This window comes from Portunus trituberculatus, chromosome 47 (assembly GCF_017591435.1).
Source record: "Portunus trituberculatus isolate SZX2019 chromosome 47, ASM1759143v1, whole genome shotgun sequence".
Classification (NCBI taxonomy): Eukaryota; Metazoa; Arthropoda; class Malacostraca; order Decapoda; family Portunidae; genus Portunus; species Portunus trituberculatus.
The window spans coordinates 22,717,254-22,722,253 of record NC_059301.1 but is presented as its reverse complement, the minus strand read 5'-3'; the positions used below and the strand labels follow the sequence as shown (position 1 = coordinate 22,722,253).

The window sequence follows — 5,000 nt, the reverse complement described above, 5'->3', positions numbered from 1 at the left end:
TAGTGAACAAAGATGAGTGGAAGCTACAGGATTTAATGCATGTTAATGGTGGTGGTGGTGGTGGTGAGTGGTGGTGAGTGAGTGGTGGTGGTGAGAGAGAGAGAGAGAGAGAGAGAGAGAGAGAGAGAGAGAGAGAGAGAGAGAGAGTATGAGTGTCTGTGTCTGTGTGTGTGTTTATGAATGAATGAAAAAAGGTAAATTGAAGGAGACTGCAACAGAATGAGCTATAAAAGAAGATTAAAACAAATGTGTGGATAAGAATAATAATTGGAAATAGGTAGGTATACTTGACTCATGTGTAGGCCCCATGTCTTCTGCAGTGGCCCTTATTTCCTTATGCTCTTGATGGATACTGGTGTTGAATATTAAGCCAATGAATGCGTAATACCATATAAGATAGCCAGGAAATGGATAATGTAAGAAGTCTGAGGACACTGAGATATTGAGAAGCGTGACGAGTTATTGAAGGGAAGGAAACTAATGTAAAGGAAACGGTGAGCGCGGTAGATGGCTGAGAGTTCATTGAAAAATAATCCCAGGTCTCCATGAATGCAGTTTTTATGGTCGCCTCTAAACCTAATCTTTTAATCCTCCATTCAAATTCAACCTTTCCACGAGACGTAATTGAGACGAAATGAAGAGGTATCCCTCAAATAAAGGCAGGAAAAGAGAAAGGGATACCTAAATATAAAGTGATAGATAGATAGATAAGTAGGAATTTTGGAAGATAAGTAGATCGAGAGACAGACAGGCATACAGATAGATACAGATAGACAGGCAGACAGACAGACAGGCATAACAACGATCAGAAGCCAAGGCAGTGTTTGAATTTGCATGGAATAGATGAAGCAACACACACACACACACACACACACACACACACACACACACACACACACACACACACACACACACACACACACACACACACACACACACACACACACACACGACAGGACACAAGATTAACAGATAACATGATTCTGTTAGCATGTCTGTTTGTGTATATTGGAAAGTGACAGGAAGAGGAAGGAAGGAAGGAAGGAATGGAAGGAAGGAAGGAAGGAAGGAAGGAATGGAAGAAGGAAGGAAGGAAGGAAGGAAGGAAGGAAGGAAGGGAAGGAAGGAAGGAAGGAAGGAAGGAAGGAAGGAAGGAAATGATCTGAGTATTGTGTGCGTCATCCTCTTTCCTTTACTTTTTTCCTCTATTTCTATCTCCACTTATCTTTGTATTCTTCCTCCTCCTGCTCCTCCTTTCCTTCATCTTCTCTTCCCTCTATCCTTTCATCTCTCATTCCCTTCATCGCTTTATTGTTCATTAGAGCTCTCTCTCTCTCTCTCTCAACATTCCTTCTTCCACTACATACACTACTCCATCCATCTCCTCATGTCTTCTTTCCCTCCTTCCTTCCATCTCCTTCCTTCCCTCCTCCCTCCTTCCCTCCTTCCCTCTTTCTCTCCTCCCCTCCACGAAGTCACAACATGGAATGATTGACTTTGCTGTTGTTGTTGAATCTGACTGCTGTTGTAGTTTCCAGACGGAGAGAGAGAGAGAGAGAGAGAGAGAGAGAGAGAGAGAGAGAGAGAGAGAGAGAGAGAGAGAGAGAGAGAGAGAGAGAGAATTCAATAAGAGACAGAAGTAGATAAATTAAACTTGAAAGATAAATAGAAAATAGCGGAAAATTAAAGACTAATAAAGAGAGAGAGAGAGAGAGAGAGAGAGAGAGAGAGAGAGAGAGAGAGAGAGAGAGAGAGAGAGAGAGAGAGAATCACTACACAATAACCACCAGGAAATGCGGAGCCGATCGCATCAGGAACTCTCACATGGAGACTCGGGACAGGGTGGATAAAAATGCAACTCTTCTTTGCCCTGAGCTGCTGTTGGGGGGACGCGAGGGAGTGACGTGAAGGGAAGGTGGGGAGAGAGGCGTGGCAATGGCCTGGAGGGGGAAGGTTGCGAGGAAAAGGAAGAGAGGAGTGCGTGTGCTCGTGTTAACTTCTATTACTTGGTGTTCTAAAAGCGGCACACTGCTTGAAGGAGGTGGGGAATATGCGTGAGGGAAACAAGATACGTGGAATGAAACAGAATGAAGTAGAATGAACAAGTGAAAGCGATAAATATATACACAGATGGATGAGTAAAATGAAATATGTTTTAAAATGATAAGGGATATGCGTTGTTGTTTAAGAATTAAGTGAAGAGGTAGAATATAAGGAAGGTGATAGCGATGAAATTGAACAGAATGAAGTAAAATAAATAAATAGAAGCATTAAATTAATATATAGATGAAAAAGGTGAATTTGCATTATATAAGTTTTGAATGATATGCACTTGTTGTTTAACCCCTTCAGTACCATGTCGCCTTTTCATATTCATCCTGGTTACTCTTTGATGATTTTGTTACTGCTTCAGAAACTCATGTGGGGGATTGAAATAGTGAAGACTGTTGCCAATAATCTTCTGTCCTCCGTAAACCCTTCCCAATGTCAATAAAATCGTCTAATCGTATCCAAACATCATTGTAAAAATGCCTTCCAGTACTGAAGTCGTTAAGAATGAGATAAAGAAGTGGAATAAAGAAATATGGCAGTAATGATGGTAATAATGACACGTAAAGGGAAATAATGAAAGGAAAGAATAATAATGGAGTTACCCTTAAAATAATGAGAGTATATGAAAAAAAATTAACAGTAAGGAAAATAATAAAATTCAAAATTGAGGTGGGAAAGGAGATAATGACGCAGTAATTACCCTTAAAAAAAAAAAAAAGTCACATGGGAAAGAAGTGGAAGGAAAAATAACAGTAATAACAGTAACAGTTCATTGGCTCTTTTACCGCCAGGGTCTTCCATCGGTAACATTAAGAGCAGTGTGGGAAAGTTACTCCTCGTATGGCCACACAGGTAAAAGAATGGCTCTATTTCATCTTTTTTCATACTGCAAAATTATTCATAACCCAGAAATACACACACAAAAAAAAAAAAAAAAATGTCTTAAAACTTTATTGGTGATGAAAAAAAAAAAATCCTGCAATGAATGTGATGAAGAAATGCGTGGAAAAAAAAAATGATGATGCCCCTCTGAAAAAAAAAAAAAAACTAAGTGACGTGGAATATAATATTGGAAAAGTTGACATGAAAAAAGTACTATTATGAAGTTAGTTTGATATAAATTCGAATTTCACGAGTATGGTTGGTTAGCGGAAAGGAGTAAAAAAAAAAAAAAAAAAAAAAAAATCCAGCAATGAATATGATGAAGAAAGGCCTGGGAAAAATAATATTGCTCCTCTGAAAAAAAAAAAAAAAAATAAGTGACGTGAAATATAGTAATGCAAAAAAGTTAACACGAAAAAAAAAAAAAATACTATTATGAAGTAAGTTAGTTTGATATAAAATGCAAAAGTTGAACTGGGGAAAAAAAAAATTAAACTTTAGTTAATGTGATATAGATAGAATTGAGTTTCATCAGTACGGTCAATGAAAAATAAAAATGCAAAAAAACCCCTAAAAAAAAAAAAAAGTCTTCAATTAATATTATATATCTAAACTTGTTTCGTGAGTATGATTGTCTATTTCTTTGCATCTGATTCCTTTATTTTGGCGACTGATTGCTTTTCCTCCTATTTCCTCCTTTATTTAATATCTCAATGACAAAAAAAAAAAAAAGATTCCAAAACACTTAAAAAAAAAGAAGTTAATTTGATATAAACTTGTTTCGTGAGTATGGTTGTCTATTTATTGCAATTCCTCCTATTTTCCTCCTTTATTTAATATCCCAATGACAGAAAAAAAAAGATTCCAAAACACTTAAAAAAAAAGACCAGTTAATATGATATAAACTTGTTTCGTGAGTATGGTTGTCTATTTATTGCATCTGATTCGTTTATTGTGGTGGCTGATTGCAATTCATCCTATTTTCCTCCTTTTTTTTTTTATATATATATATCCCAGCCATCGCGTAGTAATTTGTCCCCGGGTAAGTTAGTTATTAGCTGGTGATTTTAGACCCGCTATTAATTAATCAAACTTCATCGTATATTGGCCGTGAAAAAATGGGATTATGGAGTTACGTATAGAATGTGTCAGCGTTAATGTGTGAAAGTTAAAGATATATGGGAGGCTAAACTTGTCGTAAACCACCTCTCTCTCTCTCTCTCTCTCTCTCTCTCTCTCTCTCTCTCTCTCTCTCTCTCTCTCTCTCTCTCTCTCTCTCGCCCTACCTCTGTCCTTTACAAAATATTCTCCATTATTTTAACGGATACATTACCTTTAAATAAACTCGTCAATACTGCATGTCCCTCCTTAATAAAATAAATAAACAAAATAGCTAAAAATGGTACCGTAAATATATAAAGAAAATCCACGCGCTGGTTTCTACATTATAGGTGGCTGGTGGTAGTGGTGGTGGTGATAGTGGTGATGGTGGTGGTGGCCTGTTGACAAAGCATTATTCACTTCCGCATATTTCAAAAGGCTCCAGTTGAAATTATACGGATTTTTAAAGTCTTTCCATGATTCTTGTAATAAATTTGCTAAACTTCTACATTATGAACAGGCGAAATGCTCTTGAGAACCCGGCAAATCATCACTGCGGCCTTTGGAAATACTCATGGTGAGAGAATAAAGCGTTTCTGAATACTGCCTACAGTTATAGTCTCTTCAGAGGGCAGGACAGGGTGACACCGGGCCGGGCTGCAGTGAAGGGCGGCGGGGAGGCAAGCGGCGGCTATTAGAAACGCTGCTGTGTGGTCATTTTCGCGGCGTTTATGAGTTTGGGAAATTGTTTTAGTCCCCCGTTCAGTGCCGCTAATTGTGAGCCGTGAATCAGAGGGCTTGCAGTTATGAGGGTGAGAGAGAGAGAGAGAGAGAGAGAGAGAGAGAGAGAGAGAGAGAGAGAGAGCATAATAAACAAATATTGGTAAACGAATGATAACAAAAAAACAAATATATATAGACCGGTAGACATATTCACCCATACATACAGATGGACAGACAGACAA

At 38.0% G+C, this 5,000-nt stretch overlaps 1 protein-coding gene across 8 annotated transcripts in view; it reads left to right on the top strand.

Annotated features, from left to right (window-relative positions):
* LOC123520795 (rho GTPase-activating protein 45-like) overlaps nucleotides 1-5,000 on the top strand; it is a 207,321-nt gene that overhangs the window by 107,584 nt on the left and 94,737 nt on the right. The gene's annotated exons all lie outside the window — the stretch shown is intronic.